Raw genomic sequence first — 24,511 nt, 5'->3', positions numbered from 1 at the left:
TCTCATCCTCACTAACAGATCCACCACAACATTTGATACCCATGACAATCTCATTGACTCTATCCATGAAAGAACTTATCTCCTCATCTTCTTCCATCTTTAAAGTTTCATATCTTACCCGAAAACCTTCGAGTTTAGCAATCTTCACAGCCTGGTCACCTTCATAAAGAGTTTCAAGCTTTGTCCAGATCAACTTAGCATTCTCCAACTCTATGAAATTTAATAGCTTTTCATCAGATAGGGTGCTCAACAATGCTTCTTTTGCTCTTACATTATTTTCAACTCTCTTTTGTTCATTAGTAGGTGTCGGTGTTCCAGAATTAGGATCATGAGGTATATAACCTTTCTCCACTATCTCCCAAACTTCAGCTCCAAGACATCTAAGATGAATCTTCATTCACTCCTTTCATATCTTGTAATTTGTACCATCAAATATGGGACTCTCCTTCTAGTAAGGATTGAATGTGGAACTAGATGTAGTTGCCATCAGATCTCCTCAAACAGATAAGCTTCTACGGAGAGGGCCTTTCTCTGATGGAAATTGTTGGAATGCACTAATACCGGCAGTAACTGAGAAGTTGGGGGGGGGGGGGGGTGAATCAGTTTACTAATAATAACAATGATTAATTTAATTATAAACCTTATACCAGAGCACAACACAATGAAAGATATATCATGAAATCACAACACACATAACACCAATATTTTGATGTGAAAAACCTGAAAAGGGAAAAACCACGATGGGATGCCCTATCCATAATCAGATGAATACTCTACAGTAGTATTATGAATAATTACAATGGGGTCTGCACATGGAGAAAGGCCAACAACCTAGAGTGCACAGCTCATCATAAAGACAAGACTCACTAACTTACAAAATCATCAGACTACAATCCAGAAAACAATGAACTATGAAAGTAGCATCTACTAATTCTTGATACAATTCTGGTTAAGCATTGATGTCTGCTCTGTAATACAAAACCTTTCCAACCTTCACCTGGATAATATGACTTTATTCACACATAATCCTTTCTCTGATAATGTAGACTTAACCAACCATAACCATCGAGTTATCCATATCCAAATTACATGAATAAGTCACCTATAAATACACATCATCAACCTTATTGACAAGGTCGGCTAAACCCTAAACCCATAAACCCATAATTACAAAAATTACATCACATGATACCACCGAACCAATATTATGATTTACATTACATAGCATGGACCTAAATCAAGTAACCAAACAATTATATCCATCAGGGATTCCGCTAAGACCAAAATCCAACATGCTTCACTTGCCGGTAGAAACCCTCAGTGAAAGTTTAACCAGATCCAAATAGGACCACCATAATAGCACACCATCCAATGGAAAGTCACCAAATGATTGGGATATGATCAAGAAGCACCAACAGTATGAAAGAAACTGATTCCATAAGCTAGACCCAAAATCCACTGACCAAGTCACCAAAACAGCATATTGGTAAAGCTAACGAGGAACGCGAGAAGCCGGTAAAGCCAAAAGATAGATGGTAAAGGCATAAACCAACTGATAACCAAAAATACCAAAAGTGATAACCAAATCATGAAACCACTAGAATATAGCAAGCATATAACCATCAAAATAAGCATCCAAAACTGATTCCAAAGGTTTGATCATACCAGATCAAAATCATGGGCAAAACCAAAATGATCACCAAGACTAACCAGGATAGATCCATTCAGGATAGTCTCCAACCGGGATACAATGTTGACATCAATGACAACACTTAGCCAAATCCAGTATATTGCCAACAACCCTCTCATCACTCTATCCTCTTCTAGGTCTCTCACCTCTCTACCTCTCTCCCTCCATACCTATCTATCGATGTTCCCATTTCCCCTTCCTCTCTTCTCTCTCTCACATCTTTATCTATCCCCTCTCCATTTCTCTCACTCCCTCTCTCTTTACCTCTCTTCTCCCCCTATCTTAATACACACATTTCTCACTCCCCTCTAAAGAAATCACATTACTCTCTCTACCATTGGGTCTCTCAACTCTCTACCTCTCTCCCTCTCTCCCTCTTTATCGGTAAAAGGAGAGTGAAGGGGAGAGAGAGGTAATGTAGAAAGAGAGAAATAGAGACTTGAATAAATATGGAAGCATGGAAGGAGAGGTATGTGGATAAATAAAGTATAGGGGGGGTGCAAGAGAGGTGGATACATATACATAAGTAGAGAGAAAAGGAAAGAGAGATAGGTAGAGAGGGAGAGATATGTAGGTTGAGAAAGAAGTAATAGTGAGAGAGAGTGGTGAGAGAGGTGAGATTAGTATAACTAGCAAGGGAAGGTTTAAAAGGTAGAGGGAGATATATATAAATAGAGGAGAGGGGAGATAGTGATAAGTTGAGAGGGGGTAATAAAATAGAGATAGGTGGGGAGGGTGAGAGAGAGATAGAGAGAGGTGAGATAAATAGAAGTGGAGGGGAGAGCCAAAGTGAGGGAGGGAAGGAGAGGTACTTGTTGATCCCCAAAAGGCTTGCGCATTTTAAGGGTAGTCTAGAAGTTTCATAATGTGAGACTTTAGTTTTGTGATCTATTAAACAACCTCCAAGATTTTAAAAGTTATCTCTTTGTTCTAAGGGGGAATAGAAAAGGACGAGGAAAAGCTTATAATAGCTAAACCAAGGCGAAATATCAAAAGAAATGCTTTAGCAACACTTTGATTTCCCTTTTTTAAGAATCAGCAAGAAACACTGATTTTTTGGGTATAAGCACATCTCACCACAACCCTTCATTGCTAAGAGGAGAATTAAATGCACAAAGTGACACATACATAGGGAATAGCTTTCAAATCCTCTCATGGGAAGCATTCTTAAAATATTGTTTCTTCAGAGCAGAATCTGATTCCTAATTTGAGAAAAATGGGAGTGAAAGATTCTACATGATCCATCTTTTAGAAATTTAATAGGAAATAGAGAAGCTAGGATGAGAATATAGCAACTACTTCAAAATCAAAGTGGCATAGAGCATGCAAACTTAAGAAAAACAAGTGAAAGGAAAACAAAGGCATAGTCCAATGCCCAACCTAAGAACAAACATGCTAAGGTCATATCATAGATGCAAATCACTAAATTCTAAAATAATCTTTGAATTTTCATAATAAATGGAATTACAAAATTTTCTTTTTTAAAAGTGTTGAACCCTATTACAGTAATACCCATGGGTTTTTTATAGAATCCATTCGTTCAAGAGGAAATGATTTTTACAATTAAATATTCTTCTACATATTCTTCACATGTTCACAAAATCATGAAGACCATTACAATTATTCTTGCATGAAGCATTTTTTGTATTATTTCATCTCCCTGATTCTGTTGGAATCAATGAACACTGAGAGGGGGGTGAATAAGTGTTTTGTAATTTGCAAACTTGTTAACTTGATTCTTAAACCACTCAATGCATGAGAAAGAAAATAAAGTGCAGAAACATAAACCAATTAACCACACAACCATAACACAAAGAGTTTTTACGTGGAAACCTGGAAAGGGAAAAACCATGGTGGGATTTGAACCCACAATATTATTATACTATGGCCAGAAGTATGATAATATTACATAAGGGGAATGCACATGCATTCAGGCATATTGCCTAGAGCTCACTACTCAATTACATAAGAGGAAAACAACCCCAGAGGACTCACTATCCTACAAATGAGATACAAGAGGTATTACAATGTCTAAAATGGAATATAGCATCTACGAATGCCAAAGATCAGTTCTGGTTAAGCACAATTTGACTGTCTAAAGCTGCTCTACCTTTCTGCCATGTTTTGTTGCACACTCATCTACTAGAGCACCAATTCTACATTTTGATGCTTGTTCGCATACCACACATCCATATTCAGATAAAACATTACCTAAAATGATCATCTGAATCAACGTTATATATCTGCACCATAAAAATAGATCTCAACCAAATTGGATTCACCAAGACGGCATAACACACAACATGAAATGTGTACCACCAAGTTGACTCAATCCTTCCACAAATCCATATGCAGACCTAAACTAAATGATAACAAGATTCATATGAGTTGGTCCAAACACCTCGAACACAAAACCAATCACCAAAATCAACCCAACAATTTTGCACCACACATTACACCATCAAACCAATGATAACTATGTTCTTCCAGAATCACCAGATACTGGACCTTTAATCTCGCTCATGATTCAACACCAGAAGGTAAAAATGTGAAGTAATCTTCCTTGAATCATGAATCAACTACCCCTATCACCGCAACCAAAATTGCATCACCAATATCAAGATATGCACAATCATCTCATATTCCACCGGTTACTGTGTTTCACCTTCCAGACTTATGCCTAATGAACAATATGACTTCTGGTAACTCAAATCTACATACACCAGATAGGATTTATTGACTGAGTTTCTATCAATGACAACCCCTAGGAAATATCTATGCATGAATCTTCACCGATACAGTGTCTCTTGGCAACAATCCCCCCCTTTGGCATTGATGGTAACACTGTGAAAAAAGAACTATACACTCAAGACTGCAAAATGTCAAAATTTCAAACTCTCCAAGAATCTACAAGCTCCCCCTATGAATATACATCATTTTTCACTGCTCTCTCTCCTCCTTTGGCAGCAATGTCAAAGATAGGAATCCACCAAAATTAATGAAGGATATGTACAATGACTTACAAAAATTTGAAAATGTCTGCATAAGTTACCTTGATGGACTTCAGATACTCATTTCATCCTCTTATAAAACAATTCAAAACATTTATCAAAGATTTGAACATGTAGGCATGAATTTCTATGCTGTTAAGATCTGAAGGTACAACCTTACCCAGAGCACTTACTACATCCTGTTGGTTGTCGAGTAAAGTGTCTAGCTGGGGAGTGATAAGAATCCTCAAATCACCTACTTTTTTTATAATCATGTCCCTTTTCTTAAGAAATATCTTAATTTTGTCTATTAAGTCCATAACCTGAGCTTCAAGACTACTGGCAAAAACTGAACAAGGGGCAAAAGACTATGAAATTGCAACTAACTACCCTTCATATTCCTTAATCTTCTTGTCAATGTCTAGAGTAAATTTTGGCAAAACAACACATGACTTATATATCTTACCACCTTCGTCTAAAGAATCCTCAATACTATTCACCATAGATTGCAAAACTACCCTATCATCCCCAACTATATTCAAAAAGGTTTGCAATCTCATTTCTTTAAATTTATTCAAAAATTTTATATATGTCACTTTCTCCAAGAATAAAAAATGAGAATCAACTACATGTAGCATATTCCTAAGCTTACCAGAGGATGTATCAGTTGTATCCTACTTGAATGAAGGCAAAATCTTCTCCAAAAAATCAAAAGCAATAGTTATCAACTCCTTGTCTTCTGAGTAGGACTTGATAGAGTCCTCACTTTCCTTACCTTGAGCAAGGATGGCTAACTTAAGTGCTTAGATGGGAGATAAATAAATACTAAAGAGTTTAAATCGATCAGCCCATGAGAGAAGTCATCATCTGCAGCAATTTGCTTCCCCTTATCGGGTACAGTGGCTCTTTCCATTGTTACTGGTGCCTCAACAACCTTCTCCTCTCCTTTCTCCTTCTCTACACTAGCATCTCCAAATTCCTCAACTGCATTCTTAGAATGAACTTCCATGATCGGAGCGTCTTGCATAGCTTCACTGGAATCTCCAACTGCCTGGTCATTAGTGGTATCATCTGCAATTTCTTGCTCATGCATTCCTACCAGGTCATCCTGCTTAGTTGTTTGATCTTTCCGCTCTTGAGGAGCCTCTGTCTAAACTTGAGTTGTCAAAACACAAGTGTCTTTTCTTGATTTCTCTTCTGGTTGGGAATCATCCTTCTCTAGATGGATCTAAAAATGATTTTCCTTCAAAATTTTCTTCAGTATACCCTTTGTCTCCTTAACAACTTCATCAAATTTTCTAAACATTATTTTATTCACTCTGTGTTTTCTTCAGAACATCTCCTTTGCAAGTCCCAAAATTCTTTTTATTTCATCCTTTGATGCAACATGACACAGGTTTACTAAAGTAATATTATTTTAATCTTTCATCCTCTAGACTGGTTGTATGTCTTCGAGAATCCAAAATTTCATCTCTTTTGGAATCATAGATGACAGCTCTATTAATGCTTTGCTAATAATGTTCATATACTATACAATAGCTTCCTCAATAGCCCTTTTCTCTTTATCATTACAATTCTCATAATATATAGGTAGATTTTTCAAGTTCCCTTGTTTTATCACTTCATCAATTATTTCATTTACTGTCTTAGGAGGGACATCTACATAATTACCTTCCAGTTGCCTGACTTCACACCCTTATCCAATTCTGATTTTTGCTTCTTCCTTGCTCTAGCCTTACTAGATGGCTCACTTTGTGTTTTAGGCTTTCTAGCAAGTTGAGCTTCAGTGGATGGGGGCTTTCTTACTACCCTAGCATAGGTAGTAGTCTTCTTCGCCTCGCAGACTGCCTCATCAGATTTAGTTTCCTCCTCTATAGTGGCTGCAACATATTCCCTTTGGGGCTTCTACTTCGTAATCTTGTGAGGATTATACAGCCATACAAACTCATGACGAATCAATGAACACTAAGAGGGAGGGTGAATCAATGTTTTGTAATTTGCAAACTTATTAACCTGATTCTTAAACCACCTGATGCATGAGAAAGAAAATAAAGTGCAAAAACATAAAGCAATTAACCACACAACCATAGCACCAAGATTTTTATGTGGAAACCCAAAAAGGGAAAAACCACGGTGGGATTTGAACCCACAATATTATTATACTATGGCCAGAACTATGATAAAATTACATGAGGGGAATGCACTTGCATCCAGGCACATTGCCTAGAGATACTACTCAATTACATAAGAGGGCAATAATTTCGGGGACTCATTGTCCTACAAATGAGATACAAGAGGGATTACAATGTCTTAACTAGAATATAGCATCTACAAATGCCAAAGATCAGTTCCAGTTAAGTATAATTTGACTATCTAAAGTTGTTCTACCTTTCTGCCCTGTTTTGCTATACATTCATCTACCAGAGCACCAATTATGCATTCTGATGCTCATTCACATACCATACATCCACGTTCTCATAAAATATTATTTAAAATAATCATCTGAATCAACATCATATATCCACAACAACAAAATAGATCTCAACCAGGTCAGCTTCACTAAGACTACATAACACACAACGTGAAACTTGTAACACCAAGTCGGCTCAATCCGTACAAAAATCCATATGTAGACCTAAACCTAATAATAACAAGCTTCATATGAGTCGACCGAAACACCTCGAACACAAAAACAATCACTGAAATCAACCCAACAATTTCGCACCACACGTTACACCATCAAACCAAGGATAATTCTATTCTTCCAGAATCACCAGATACTGAACCTTTAATCTCGCTCATGAATCAACACTGGAGATAAAAAATGTGAAGTAAGCTTCCTTGAATCATGAATCAACTGCCTCTATCACTGAAACCAAAATTACATCACCAATATCAAGATATGCACAATCATATCATATTCCACTAGTTACTATGTTCCACCTTCCAGACTTATGCCTAATGAACAATATGACTTCTGGTAACTCAAATCTACATACACTAGATATGATTTATTAACTAAGTTTCCATCAATGACAACCCCTAGGCAATCTCCATGTATGAATCTTCACTGGTACAGTGTCTCTTGCCAACAGATTCTAGGCATGAGCACCACCTACATCTCCAATCATTTGAAGTAAAAAGTTTGAGCATGCAATTTATTTAAAATTTGGTAACTGATTCTGTTTTAGACACACAAGGTGTTTAGGTTCATTCTTGCTTCCATTGGCCCATGGAATTTTTTTTTACCCTTTTGAATCAAAGAATTTTGAATTATTTACTTGGGTGACAAGTGACATTTTCTATTGACATTTCTAAAAATATTGCATAGATATAAAGGGCTCTTATGTGTTTGGGAGATGTGGCACCTTGGCAAAGTTTTTTGGGTAATATCTCTTAGTTTGAACTTAGAATTCCATGAAGATTTCATGTGTCTTATTTCTAATGGAAACTATGTCTCTTAATTGTCCTACACAAAATTTGTTCAATTATCTTGTTAGATGCTTTAACTTGGCCATTAGACTAATGATAGTAAGGTGTTGAGAACTGATGATGAATATAAAAAAATTCCAAGAATTTTCTTACCTCCTTGTTCTTAAATGACATAACATTATCAAAGAGAAGGCTAGAAGGCAATCCAAAACAAGAAATTATATTGTTTAGAAGAAATTTGTAGAGTGCTTCAGCATTAGTAGATCAAAGTGAAATAGCTTCTACCCACTTCGTAAAGTAATTGATAGCTATTATGATGAAGGTATTTCCTTTAGAATAAGGGGGAGATATCTTTCTAATGATATCCAAACTACAAGTTTGGAAAGGCCAAGGAGAAATTTGAGTACAGAGTTCTTGTGTAGGAACTCAAATAATATTTATGTTGTTGACATTGAGGACACTTCCTGAGAGAGGAAAAGGAATTTTTCTCCACTGTTTACCACTAGTATCACATGTGTATCAATTTATGCACTAAGTATTTACACCAAAGTGTTCACCCCTAGAGCCTAAATGAGCTTCTTGAAGGGAAAGGGGTATTTCAAATTTAGAATTGTTAGAAAAATGGTTTCTCAACATTGCATTTACATAAGTTTACATTTTAGCATGGATTGGTCCAAAAACCAATCACCAAAATCATTCCACTTAATCTGCATAAGGATTATCCATACAATTCGGTTGTTTTGTACTGTCAAACCAAAAATCGGTAATCAAAAGCTTCTATCTTTCACACCAATCATCACTGGAGACTAAAACTCTGGAATAGGGTAGTCCATACATCCATCAACCTTCCCTTAGATGTGCAACACAAAATGTTAACCTGAAAAGAAGTACCAACCAAAATACTAAACATTGTTAGATGCTCTATTCTTAGCTTTCCAAACTTGAAGAAATCTTCAATCTGACTTTCGGTATGATCAAATCATGCAATGTGGATGGGTACACTAACTTGGGTTGCCATCAATGACATAACCTGATAACTTGTGCAGTGTCTCTTGCCAACAATCTCCCCCTTTGGCATTGATGGAAACACAAGTGAAAAATTACTAAGTGTCAGAATCAAGACCACATATGTACACACACTTCAAGACTCAAAAACTCATCACTCCAAAACTCCCCCTGAGATGGATATTACATTTTTCACTTCCCTATACTCCCCCTTTGACATCAATGGAAAAGGCAAGGATATGCATACCAAAATTCATACATAAAAACACTTATAAACATGTTGCAAATGTACAAACAAACTTTCCTATCTTACATGAACTTAAATACATCTGCAAAAATGTTCTTCAATAAATTCAAATGACTATCCCAACCTTTCTTGAGACACTCCAAAACTGAGATGAGACCTCTAAAGATAAATGCTTGCATCTCTACAGACTGAAGATCTATCGGATCATTGGTGATCATGGCATATTGAGATTCTGTTAAGGCATTGAACATTGTGTCTAACTTAGGAGCAATTAAACTCTGAAGCTCACCAACTCTACCAAAATCTTATCCTTGTCATGCATCAGGCTCTTAATCTTGTCAAGTAAAGATATAACTTGACCTTCTTGACTAGCCGCAAAAATAGTAAAGGGATCAAAGGACTGAGAAATACCTACTAACTGCTTCTCATTCCCCTTTATCTACTTCTCAATATCTTCAACAAATTTAGAAGATGCTAAACAAGATTTATAGATAGTACCTCCTTCAGATAAGGCATTTTGAATACTCTTTGCACATGTTTCTAGCAAAATCCTATCATTAGCAATCATCTTCTTCAACTCACTAAACCTTTTATCATTAAACTCATTCCGGACCCTAACTTATGCTGATTTTTCTAAAGACTCAAAATGAGTACTTACAGAGTTGATTAAGCTCTTCAATTGACTGGAGGGAGAATTAGGAGTGTCCTTCCAGAATCTAGGCATTATCTTTTCTAGGACACCAAATGCAATACCTAGCAGGTCACTGTCCTCCATGTGAGATTTCAGTATCTCCTCTCTTGCTTTGGTCTGAGCAAGTGATGCTAACTTCAACTTCTATATGGGAGAGAGAGTGGTCAAATTGGTAGGCCCTTGGGACAATGTCAGATCATCAATAACCTATTTGTCCTTTCAAGGAAGTCCTTGAGATCTTCTACAGTGTCTCTTGCTTTAAAGACAACATCAATTATCTCAATCTTTTTGCCTTTCGTGTCAAGTTTTGTTTTGACCACTTTTGGACCTTCATTTCTAGCTGGAGCTTGAATCTCCATAGATGGAATTGTATCCATTTTATTTGACTGATCCAGAGTATTCTGAGCATCCTCAACTTTATCTTCTTTCCTTGTCTCCTCTCCACCTTGGTTCAACACATTTTCCTTCTCTTTATCCACACCTTCCTCTTCCAAAATAGAGGAAACATTTACTTCAACCTATTTGAATTTTGAGTGTAATTCATGTACATCTAGAACATATGAATCATAACCACCATGGGCTTCTTCTGGGATAACATAGGATTTATTCTCATACGGAACTGACTTTAAGATTTTATTTGTTTCTTTAACAACTTCATCATATCTCCCAATCATTAGCTTATTTATCTTGGTTTTTCTTCTGAACTCCTTTTTATCTACTTTGAAAAATTTGTTCATTTCCTCTACAGATATCTCAGGGCATAGACTGATCAACACATGCTCTTTTAGTCTTTCTTCCTTAGCCTTAGCATTAACTCTTCTCATTTCTAAAAGGTTATACAGACTTTTAGGTATCTCAAACATGATTTCAACAAGAGCCCTATTGAATGTATTAAAATATTTAATAGTGGCTTCCTCAAGAATTATTTTGTTAGCCTCATCAAATTTGTCATAGCATTCAAACAGAGGCTTTAGATTGCCACACTCAATAACAACATTTACAAATTTATCAACTAACATAATGGGCTTATCTAAATCAAATTTCATCTTTTTTCTTACCTTTTCTCCATTGGAGGGTTTGTCTTTAGAGACTTTAGAGGCTTTTGCACCCTTGGACTAGATTTCTTTCACTGCCTCATCAGACTTGGTCTCTTCATCATCTTCTACAGTGACATGCACCCTTGTGCTCCTAACTTTATTTCTCTTTCTGTCTTTGCTGGATGATTTAGCTTGTGATTTCTCAATGTTGGAAAATGCACACTTAAATGAGAAATTGTAGGTGATTGAAGGTATTGTCATTGATGGCAACCTTACAATCCTATGGCACCGACAGACACCGGCATAGGCATAGACACTGGCCTCGGCACTGGCAAAGATGTTTACCGGCACACTAGCTGACAAGATTTTTGTTTATTGTATTTTGTATTTAATTGTTAAATCTTTTTGTAAGCCGAAAAGGCGAATTGTATTAGGACTCATATAAGTATGAGATCTTGTAGAACATTTGTAATACATAATATGCGAGATGGATAATATGTGCGAATATTAAGGCAGATTGTGGAATAAGGTCTATGATTATTGCATGAGCTTAAACTGGTACTGAACTTGGCATAGCAGATGCTGAATTGAAGCAGTACATGACATTGGATTTACATAATCCACTTTTGTAAGTCAGTGAGACTTCCTTTTTGTATTTAAGTAGTGAGCTTTAGGTAGTTGGCCTTCCTGCATGTGCAGGCCCCTATTGTATCAGTAATATTCACTTATTGGCAAGTAAGCGAATATTGTGGGTTACAAATCCCACTGAGGTTTTTCCCACACCAGGTTTCCTTGTTAAAAATATTGTGTTATGGTGTACTTTCTATGTTGTGTTTACTGATCTTATTTACTGCATTAATTTTGGTTTACCAGTACACTATTTTGGCATACAATTCATTTAATAAGTTTAGAAAATCCATATATTGGTTAGATACTGATTCAGCCCCCCCTCTTAGTATCTCTGGGAATCCTAACAATTGGTATCAGAGCCTGGTCCTCTATTTTCAAAATCCTAACAACTTGAGGAAGATTCTGACACCGATAGAGATGGAAAATTTGAGAAAGCAATTGGAAATAGCTCTTTCAGACTATGATGCAGAAAAGTTGAAAAATATGAAACTTGAAGATGATCTGAAGGCTACACAGGAAATCATTCAAGGACTTTAGGGAAATATCACTATTGCAAGGAACAAAAGAAGAGAACTTTCTGAGAAGATGCAGAGTGATGATGATGAAAAAGAAACTCTTAATGACCTTGTGAACAAACTGAGACAAGAAAATAGTACAATGAAGAATGAGATGCAAGATATGACTATGAGGTTTTGGAAAGACATTGAAGACCAAAAGAAGAATGAAGATGACTTGGCTAGGAGAATCAATGATGCTGGAAATGAAAATCTAAGACTCAGTCATGAAAATGATATGTTGAAGACAGATATAATTCACTTGGAGCATGATAAAATTGAACTCATGAGATAGAAAGATTTCTTAGAAAATGAGTTGGCTACTGCAAATCAACACAAGGATAAATTCAAGAAAAGTTCAGAGGAACTTGATGACATGTTGAATAATTAAAAAACCTAATGGAGATACAAATGGCCTTGGCTTTGAAGTTGGTGAAAGCTCCAGTACTGCAACCAATAATGATCACAGTAAACCGGTAAGACAACCTAATGCCTACAAATTTAATGGAAAATTCTTTAATTGTAACAAGTATGGTCATAGAGGAAATCAGTGTAGATCTAGAAACTATCAAAACACCAATGCACCCACCGGTCAAAGTTCTAAATGCAATAAAGTTGGTCATAACTTAGAAAATTGCAGAATGAATGTAAGATGTTATGTCTGTGGAATATTTGGACACCTATCTAATCAATGCAGAACACATACCAGCATAGGATATGGAAAGGCTATTCAGAAAAAAAAAAAAAAAAAAAAGTGACTTGTTATGCTTGTAACAAGATTGGACATATTGTAAAATTTTATAGAAGTAAGGCATCACCGGCAAATAACAAAGGACCCAGTTTGAGAGGTAAAGAAAAGCTTGAAGAAGTAAAGAAAGAATTTTCAAAACAATGGATTAGAAAGTCAGATATGAATGTTAATGAAGCTATTCCTTCATTGGTAGAATAGAGTATCACTCCACCAGTGGGAGATTCTTCATCTAATTGAAAAGAAACCTTTTGGGGGTATGGCAACAAATTGAAAAAAATGCTAATTTACCCTCGATTGATGGTGAGAAGTTGAAATACTTCTTTACCAGGAGATGTGTTAATTTTGACTTAACTGACAGGCATTAAATGTGGTAGTTGAAGGAAATGACATTATAAAGCAAGTATTTTTGGCTCTTTTTCATTCACCGAGCATTCAAATTTCCTAAGAGCGTGAAAATCTCGAGTGAAGGCATCCATAGCGAGAAGTGAAGAAAATCATTCAAGCACTCTTACCTAAAGGCAAATTAAGGTCTTCCTCCTTTGCACCTGAATTCATTGCAAACCCTACTATAATCGAAGTTGTTAAGAGCACTAGACCCATATTTAAGATTATTCCTGAAATTGTGAAGAAAGATGATACCCTAGGAGCATTCTCAAAAATACCTAAAGGGGTTGTATATTCTAAGGATCCTAGAATTTACATACATTGTCATATAGAAGAACTAGGAGATAATGAAATTAAGAACATGTTTAGGACTGTTATATGTGATGTAAATGGAAATGTTAAACTGGAACATAAGATAGTTGAAACCCTAGGTTTTATGGAAATTCTTAGTATTCCTGATTTTCCAAAGGATTTTATAAGGATTGTGTTAAGCAGAGTTCATGGGGAGTTCTTTTGGTTGGATTCAATTCATCAGATAACCAAAGAGGCAGCTAGGGCAATGACGGGCTTACCTTCCACCAGTAGCAGGCCTGACAAGACTAAAAAGGTTCCAAATGACACTGTAATGACCCTAACCGGTGCAACCTTTGACAAGAGATCCCAAAGAGTAAATGATGTAAAGGACATCAATGTAAGGTTCATCAACATGATTCTTGAATACAAAGTTACACATGCCAATAGACTAAACTCTATTTCTAGCTTATGTATCAAGAGTGCCTATGACATGGTAAACAACAATGCAAAGATTGACATATGCGAATGGTTGAAGGATGAACTGATAGACAATTTGAAGAAGATCAAAGGGGATAAGAAAGGGACATTCATATTTGGCAACTTACTTGTGTGTTTAATGTTGTATATTACCAAGGAAGTACCTGGTATTGGTAGAAAGGATTTTGGTTTTGACATCTCGATAGGAAAACAACTACTGGAAATTCTAAATAACATGGGAGATGACAAGGAAAAGAACATAAATGAACATTTTCAGGCATTAAAGGCTAAAATGAAAACTAGGATAAGGCCATCTCAAGCTATTGTTGACAAATATCAAAAGGAGATATGCTTTGTGATAAAGAAGGATGAGATTTGGATGGAGGCAATAGTCCCAAGGACTATTTGGGTTACGGAAATAGGATATGAGGTAGATGAGAACATAATTGAAACCTATGCAAAAGCCCTCCTAGAAGCTCCTAAAGAACCAATAGAAAATGTATTTGGAAATGCAGAAACAATTGAAAGCAGTATTCACTCTCAGAAAAGAATAAAGAAAACTGAACAGATAGTTAGAAAAGGAACAAGGTAGGCTAAAGCAATCAAGGAAGATGTATTGAATAAAATTGGTATTAAGGAGAGTGACTTGGAAGGATTACAACCAGAAACATCTTTCACCGGTTGCTACCTCCTCTGACAGTGAAATTCCAGTAGAATTTAAAAGGGTAGTAAGGAAAAGAAAACCCTCACCAGTACCCTCTCCTGCACCAAAGAGAACAAGATAGAAACAACAGGCAGTTAGGCCTCCAACAAGGAACTTGACACCAAAGAAAAGGAAAGTAAAACAAGTTGTCCCTCTTTTGGACAAACTTTTGAATGAGATAACTGAAGATGGCAAATTGTCAAATATCAGCAAGTTGTATAACACACTTTCAAATGATGAAAAAGAAAGCATAGAAAATAGTGTTATCTTACACCTTGATATCTATAAGAATTTTTGATGGAAGTTGTAGATGATATACCAAATGACTTGTATAGAAGGTTAGAAGCAAGAAGGGTAGAAATTGTTGAATTGGATAAAAAGATCAAGATAGAAAAACTACTTGCAGTTCACCCAATGAACTCAATGCAAGAGATAGATGAATTAATTAGTGAGGCTAACTGGACAGTATTTTCAACTGGTCACCGACATGTAGCACTAATGGCTAGCAGAGTTAATGAGATATGAGAAGAAACTGCAGACAAGTGGGAGATATTCTTTGTTGAGAAAGAGAAACAAGAGGAGCTTAAGAAACCAAAGACCTTTAAAGTCTACCAAAAGGATAAGGATAAGGGGAAAGGCAAAGTAGGTGGTCCTTCAAGCATAAAGATAAAAAATAACTTGCCCCCACCTCCTTCTGATACTCTATCGGCACAGACTGTTGACACACCACTAGTAACAAAGAGTATGGAAATACCACATGAGGACACAAATCCTGAATCAGAGGTGTTGTACACAATGAATATTGACACACAGGAAGTCAACATTGTGGTTGATAAGAAAACAAGTGAGAAGAGAGATGCGGCAACTGAGCGACTAGTAGAAGACATTATAGTTGAGACAAATATTGAGGATACAATTGGAAACGTTGAAATTGGGAATGAGCAACAAACTAAAAAATCAGTTGATCCCTTGGTTACTAGAATGGTGACTGATAACATTGAAAAACCAACAGATGGGATACCGGCTACAAAAAATCCTACTGAGTCACCGGTAGTGGACAGTACTGAGATGCAAATAGAAAAACTAGCAGTAGATACCATTGTAAAATCATCAGAGGCACCATCAAAGAAATAGGTAGAGAAACAAGTTCATTCATAGGTACATACAGAGACAGTGCCACTGACTACAACTAAAAAACCTAAACCTTTGGTAGTTGAAATGCAAACACAAACTGACCCTCCAGAGAAAGAGGAAAGCAAAGTTGTTACTACCACCAGCGGATTATAAATTGTGAAGGTAGTTGGACAGTCATCCAGAACCTCCATGATTGAATTAGATTCAATTAAGAAAATAACAGATTGTAATGCACTAGCATATAAGGCTATTGATGACACCATACCAATTTTGAAGATGATTGCACCCAAGTGTAACATAGAGAATAAAGATTTTTTAGGCCAATTAGACACATTGTCTAAGTACATAACCGACAATCTTCTAACAATTGATCAAATCAATGAGGAGACTTTCAGAGAGAAAATAAATAAAGAGAAGGAAAAATTATTTGAAGAGACAATCAAGAAGAATAAGGAACATATGGATACATTATTACCGGTACTAGGAAAGACAATTTTGGACTTCAAGAAATTGTACAAAGACACATGTAAGACAAATATTTTGACAGAGGATATAGATAAAGAGATTAGCAGAGCTCAAAAGGAAATCAATGGCATTGCTAATAATTTAATAGGTTCATGAGATTCAATATCGGTAGTAGAATAGGAAATTACCAGCTTTGAAGAGAAAATTGAAAAATTTGAAAAAGATAAAGAGAGATTAAGGTTTAAGGCAAAGGAACTGAAGTGCAGACTAGGTCCTAAAATAGATATCCTCATCTCTTTGAGAAAAGATATTTCTGAGGCTTTTGTTCCAAGACTAAAGACACCGAGAGAGAAAATGCACTTACTCACCGGTACAATCCAGAGGACTAAAGCAGCACTAAAGGACAGTGAAAGATTCTACAATAGTCTGAATGTTGCTTTTGTAACCCACCGGTTATAGGGATCATAACAAGAACTACACTCAATTGACATTGAATGATAGCCTTTGTCATTGATGCCAAAGGGGGAGTAGTAGAGGATGAGAAGAAGGAATAAGGATGAGAAAAATGAGATCATCTGCTCAAGGGGAGCACACATTGACAGTATTGGTAAGACAGTTTTGGACAACAGTTTTGGATATACATTTTGGCTTTTTCTCGTGAGTGTTGCCATCAATGCCAAATGGGGAGATTGTTGGAAAATGCACACTCCAATGAGAAATTGTAGGTGATTGAAGTAATTTTCATTGATGGCAACCTTACAATCCTATGGCATCGGCAGACACCGATAGCAGCAGCGGCAAAGATGTTTACCGGCACCCTGGCTGACAGGATTTTTGTTTATTGTATTTTGTATTTAATTGTTAAATCTTTTTGTAAACTGACAAGGCGAATTGTATTAGGACTCATATAAGTATGAGATCTTGTAGAACATTTGTAATAGGTAATATGCAAGATGGATAATATGTGCTAATATTAAGGCAGATTGTGGAATAAGGTTTATGATTATTGCATGAGCTTAAACTGGTACTGAACCTGGCATAGCAGAAGCTGAACTGAAGCAATACATGACATTGGATTTACATAATCCACTTTTGTAAGTCAGTGAGACTTCCTTTTTGTATTTAAGTAGTGAGCTTTAGGCAGTTGGCCTTCCTGCATGTGCAGGCCCCTATTGTATTAGTAATATTCACTTATTCGCCAGTAAGTGAATATTATGGGTCACAAATCCCACCAAGGTTTTTCCCACACCGGGTTTCCTCATTAAAAATATTGTGTTATGGTGTGCTTTCTATGTTGTGTTTATTGATCTTATTTACTGCATTATTTCTTGTTTACCCGGTTTTGGCATACAATTATTTTAATAAGTTTAGAAAATCCATATATCGGTTTGATACTGATTCAGTCCCCCACCCTCTCAATATCTTTGGGAATCCTAACACTCAATTTTGGCTGGCTTAGGAGAACCAGAGGAAGGTGCAGAGCTTCTAGTTTGTCTTGATTTGGTGGAGACTTCTATACTAACTCTCTCAACTTTGATTGGTTTCTCCTTTGTGGCTTGCTTTGATTTCTTCCTGGCTTCCCTAACTACTTCTACTGGAATGCCAATGCTCTCTACAAGTTCCTCTACATGTTTTCTTACCTTCCTTACTATTTCTAGTCTCTTGAATTGAGAATGCAATTGCAAGTCTTTCTCACCAAAGGTACCAAATTTCTCCTCTGAAGTGTCAATAGGCTTACTTAACAGATGTTGAGCATACATCTCTAGTATATATGTATCAAATTCATACCCCATAGGCATGATCCAAACTATCCTTGGTTCCACTACTTCCATCAACCACTGGTCAATGTCAACCATAAAACATATTGTGTCTTTACACTTTTCAACAATTGATTTGGGAATCCTTTCCCTATCCTACATCAAATTTTGAAAGTTCTTGAAGTAACCCCAAAGAGCAGTTCTTTGGGCCTTACTATCACCAATGCTATATAAGTGTTCCCTGATCTAAACAACTACTAGCTTTTCATTTGTCCATTGAAAATTTCCAATTCTCAGAACCTCATTCATGAAGTAAAAGAATAGACATAAGATTAGAGAGCCATACTTGAATGCATTCATTTTATCCTTCTTTATCTTAGTCAGGTACTCCATTAGCTGGCTTTGCAGTAGCTCACACTGGTTATACTCTTTACTCTCCTTAATTATCTGATAAGCTGCATAGATTGTAGTACCGGATAGAAAATTATCCTGACTGGAGTTATGGATCTTGTAACCAATAACCATTGAAGCAAACTTTACATTAGGCTCAATTATGTCATTAATTGTCTGTGTAGGGGAAAAAAGCGAGACTAGGTTAATCATGCCCTAATCCTACCTTTTGACACACATTACGGAATACAAAAGAGCCTAGAGATATCGCACAATTGGCTACTTCTTTTGGTGAAAGAGAGAGCCACAGGATATCTATTAGGATTTCTATTCCCTTGTTGAAATTGTAAGATCAAGTAATGCAAGTTCAAACCCTAATCTCAAAATGCAAGTATGAACTAATAACAAGATTGCAGAATTGAGATTAAACAATGAACAGCTGTAAGTGTAAGGATAAAACAAGAATGCAGATATGTACCCGGAGTCGAAATCGGACTGAAAATGTTCAGGACGGGGGCGCGGGTGCCACTGTCCTGAAAACTGCACCGGAAACCACTGTTCTGCACCCTGAAACACTGTCGGAAAGTAGTCAGAAAGCTGTCTGTCCGGAGGACCAGGGCGCCCAGCGCCTCTGTCCCAGGGACTAGTGCGCCCAGCGCCCCTGTCTCGGTCTTCTGAGCTGCAATTTCACATAGGGTTCTGCCTCAGCCTTCTCTCTCCGGATCTGTGTCCCGCGACGTCGTTCGAATCCCGAAACCTGCAATAATATCTGAAAAGGGGGAGGGGCAGCTATATAGGGTTTTGCCTTAGTCAAACCCCCACTTCGGTGATTTCCACCTCCACGAATAGCCAAGTTGTTTTGTAAAATGTATTGTGTGTGCAGACCTAGTGTGTGTGCAAGGTCCAAAATGCAAGAAAACAAACTAGAGCAACCTAGAAAGTAAACCCTAATTGCTTGTAAATGATAATGTAAATGCTCTAAATCAAGATGCAATGTGATCTAAAGCATGAATAAATGATGTATCAAAGCTTATGCAAAGACATGAAAACAATACGAAATCATACCCAACCCTCAAGGGAGGAGTACAAGCCAATCTTCAGTCGGTAATCTCCTATTGTTCTTCAATGTCCTCCAAGCCCTAAGTGGATGAATGAATTTGATAGATGCTTGATAGAAAGATGTTATAAGATGTTGAAGTCCTCAAAGATCTGCTCTTTCACTGCATATGAAGTTCCTGGAAACAAAAATCCGATCCTTCCAAATGAAGAAAGAGAGCTCTTATGTATGAAACCCTAGGTCGTAAATTCGTATTTTGGCCGACCTAGAGATTGAGTATCCCACCAATTTCTTGGGGTTAAGCTTTATTTTATGATTGGATCGTGCTCCCAAAATTTCAGGAAAAATGTCTGGGACCATGTTGCACGGGCGCCATGGTCCCGACAACTTTTCACCAAATTTTCAGGGCCGTCGGATATGATGATTTTAGAGAGAATCCCGAAGTTACAGGTGATTTCGAGATGTTTAGACCCCGAAACCAAGCCCCCAAGTTTGAAATAGGACTTAATTAGGGTTTTTTATTAAGTGGTGTATTGGAAGAATAAAATGCGAAGGGCACGCTTTAGTGAAAGGGCCCAACTTTATGATGTAGAAAATGATGAAATAGGGCCTTAGACCTAATTAATTTGATTAATTAAGTGCTTAAGGAGAAATGCAATGCAGAATGCAAAATGCACTAAGGCGGGTGCTAAACTAGGTGCAAAATTGTACCACCCTAGAAAGTGCGTACAATTTACGACGCTACATTTAGCCCCCACTTTAGCGGTCATATGAGTACTACGTGCATATGCAAGCTAAAGTACAGAAAAGTAAACATTATTTGAAAAAGGATATATCCATAAGTCGTCGGACGAAGCCCCCAGCGGTATCTGCAGTACACAGTTAGGAACCGCACCCTACAAAACAAACGTTAGATCACAAAATCACCTAATGCTTACTAGGGAAAGTGATGAAATCTATGAGTAGCTATATGCCCCCCCCTGTTTCGACTTGCTTATTTAGGGAGGTGAAACGGGGGTAGCATGTTTACTTGCGACAAATTGTGTAAGAGAGTGTTGATGAGGAGTGTTCACTAAATAGGCTTCATCAGAGCACTTTTTGGAACATCCCGAGAGTAGGAGAAGGAAAGTACGATTCCAACACAACAAACGGCTTGAAAATCGCATCTCCCAAACTCAAGTTATGATAAAATGAATGATAGAAGAAAAATTAGGGTTTCAAGAAGTAAGAATAAACAAATGAGAGTATATACTTCGAAAGTGACACTTGTATTCGTCACTTTGTCGATTTCAGGATACTATTCAGTGCAGCGGAGAGCACCTAGCTATCACCATGCCTTCACGACGACCGGAGCATCCCGCGAGGATCGAGATCTTGCGCCAGGCCGTGATCGATGATGAGCCACTGGACGAGGTGAGTTGACTGAACGTTTGACTTTTGATTTTTCACATGTTTGACTTTTTCGTGATCGAATGCGGACCTTGAATGCCAACCGGGGCCCACCTAGGGCGCCATGGTCCCTGAGGGGCGCCCTGGTCCCCCCAGGGCGCCATGGTCCCTGACAGGGGCGCCATGGTCCCTGCAGGGCGCCATGGTCCCTGACAGGGCGCCATGGTCCCCTCAGGGCACCATGGTCCCTGACAAGGCACCATGGTCCCCATCAGGGCGCCATGGTCCCCAATCAGGGCCTGGTGAGGGGTTACAAGGCGAGCATACAATGTACGACAGTTTGCATTTGCGATTTCGATGATTGAGTACTGATTATGGTCATGTTTTCGTTTTGCAGGGTCTCCCGTACATGAGAGAGCATACAGCGGGACACATTCTTCGCACTTTGCAAGATCACATTCCACGGCTGACTCAGTCAGAGAGAGATACCCTATCGATAGTAGGATTGTGGTACGTGATTCTTATGTCGGCCATTCGATTTCATCCTGCGATGCTGATGGCACTGATGGAGAGATGGGATCCTGACACCTCTACCTTTCACCTTCCAGTAGGAGAGCTGATGGTCACACTCGAGGATGTGTACCGTATACTGCGTCTTCCTATTAGAGGAGCGACAGTTACATACACAACTAATCGGGTAGCGGAGGATCATCAGAGGGAGCAGATGTATTGCATAGGGAGAGTCATGCCGAGCGAGACGAGAGGCCGTATCATGGTCAGCTGGCTCTTACATCCTACAGGGGAGATACCACTTCTGAGATGCCTCATGATAGCCATCATAGCACTAGCTATCTGCCCTAATGGGCGAGGGACACACATGCACGGGGGCCTCACATGGTGTATCAGAGCGATGGAGAGACATAGGAGAGTGTATGCATGGGTTCGGAGTATGCTTGCACATCTCTATCACGACCTGGAGGAGTATGTATTCGGATAGGGTTGTAGTTTGATGACATGCACACTTCTGCAGGTGTGGATCTTAGAGCACTTCACATGCACCAGGCCCGTCGGCTTTCCACTGAGTATAGCGAGCGAGCGACCTAGGGTGTTCGCTTATCCACTGACCAGCAAGTGGAGGTTTGGAGATTTATTATATTGGAGAGTGATTATTGACAGACTAACATCTGAGGTGATAGTGTGGAGACCTTACCTATTGATGCACAGATGGGATGGTATGGAGAGACAGTTAGCATGTCTACAGAGGAACCGCCTACTGCGAGGACGATATGCACACATCATAGTCCCTTTCTACATTGACCGAGTACAGAGGCAGTTCGGACTAGAGCAGTGTGTTCCAGCCGATGTGCCCATCTATACTTGACACTCACGGGTCCTTCCCAGACCTAGAGCAGTAGCAAGACCGACGGTAGATGATATTGAGACGACAGATTTAGAGGGATCTGATCAGGACGCAGTCACTGACTATTCTGTAGAGCCTGGAGCACAGCGTAGATATGTTTCATGGTTCATGAGATCATATCCAGGTCCTATCTTTCCACCAGATCATCCGATAGGCTATCCAGGCCCATGGAGACATGGAGACCGAGACGAGGACAAGGGATCCAGGTCAGAGGAGCTAGAGGAGGGAGAGGGTCATGAGGAGGCGGGAGACCCTGATCCACCTACAGGCGATCAGCCCAGTGACGAGGAGGAGGAGGAGGATGCAGATAGAGAGGAGGATGAGGAGGATGCAGGTGATGACACGGATGAGGACGAGGATGATGAGGACGATGAGGAGGAGGATAGAGATGATGAGGAGGAGTCAGATGCAGCTCCCCACCATTCAGAAGACAATACCATAGCTCTGGATCCATCTCTTATTCCCCAACAGGGGGAACAGGAGACGATACGGAGACCTGTCACCAGTACCATCCAGCCTACACCCATCGTGGATAGAGTATACGAGTGAGGGGAGCCTAGTGGTTCTCAGTCACAGATACTACCATATCATGATCCCTACTGGCGCGAGGGAGATCCAGGTATAGTAGGTTTATATTGATTGATTAATGTTTTGATGATAAAGAATGGTACTAACAAAGATCTGTTCTACTGCCACAGCTAATGTGCAGGAATGGCGTTCCTTGATTCAGCAGGCAATGACAAACATCTCCATGATAGCACAGATCCCTAGTTCCTCCCAGATTACCTACAGGCCTCAGGGGAACGCGGGTCGGCATGAGGATTTGTTTTTCCCATTCTGATTACAGGTAGATATATGGAGGGAGAGAGAGAGAGTCCTATCAGAGGACCTCCAGCAGGCACGACAGAGGGAGAGAGTCCAATCAGAGGATCTCCATCAGGTGCGGCAGAGAGAGAGAGTCCTATCAGAGGACCTCCAGCAGGTACGGCGAGATCTAGTAGCAGCCCAAACCGAGGCTACCACCTATCATGCGATCCTTATGGATAGGGATCGTAGGAGTTCTTCGCGGAGTCACTCACGATCTGTATCGCGCTACACACCCATGGGTCCACCTCCGCGGCCAGATCAGGAGGGAGCATCCAGTCGACACTCTCCAGCCACTAGCCCTAGGGATAGGAGATGATTGTATGATGTAGGAGAGGTCACATTTTGGATATACAGTGACCTATGTTTGTATATGATTCACACATATATATATGTATATATACATGCTTCTCTTTTGTCTCAAATGTGTTATCTCTAATGCTTAAAACAATGTATGTTTTGTTTTGATTAAATCTAATACATTTGGTAAATGTACATGTATGTTCAGAATTTAATTTCTATGTGATTGATTTCTCAATGCTCCATGATTAAATTGATACATGTGTGACTTAATTAAAATATTTAATCAAGTACAACATTGATGATAAGGCAGAAATATGCATTAAGTCTAAGAATCATATAACTAAAGTGATTTAATTTTGAACTTAAACACAACATGATACGATCCTACTTAACACACATAAAGACACTGTATAATATGCTAGCATAATGGAAATGTAAATCTTTCACAATTTACATAAATGAATTCAAGACAAACTATAAAGTAAGAAGGCACGCTTGTCAGGAACGAAGCAATATAGATTAAACAATATAACATTTAATTCTATTTTGCTTTAATTAAGAAACACTAACATATTATCCAATGTTGAAGATAGATAAGAAATGAAGAATTTAAGCATAATATCTACGCAAGTGCATAGCATTGATAGGTTCTTTAAGAGGTGTACCGTCTACATCTACTATTTTGTAAGCACCTGATCCATAATCCTCAATAACGATATATGGTCCAAGCCAATTAGGACTAAATTTTCCCTTTTCGGCCGGCAAGGCATTCACATTGCGTTGATTCTCATAAAGGACTAAATCACCTACTGAGAAGGAACGTTGAATAACCTTATCATTATAGCTT

The sequence above is a fragment of the Cryptomeria japonica genome, chromosome 7 (assembly GCF_030272615.1).
Source record: "Cryptomeria japonica chromosome 7, Sugi_1.0, whole genome shotgun sequence".
Classification (NCBI taxonomy): Eukaryota; Viridiplantae; Streptophyta; class Pinopsida; order Cupressales; family Cupressaceae; genus Cryptomeria; species Cryptomeria japonica.
This window is presented reverse-complemented; position numbering follows the sequence as displayed.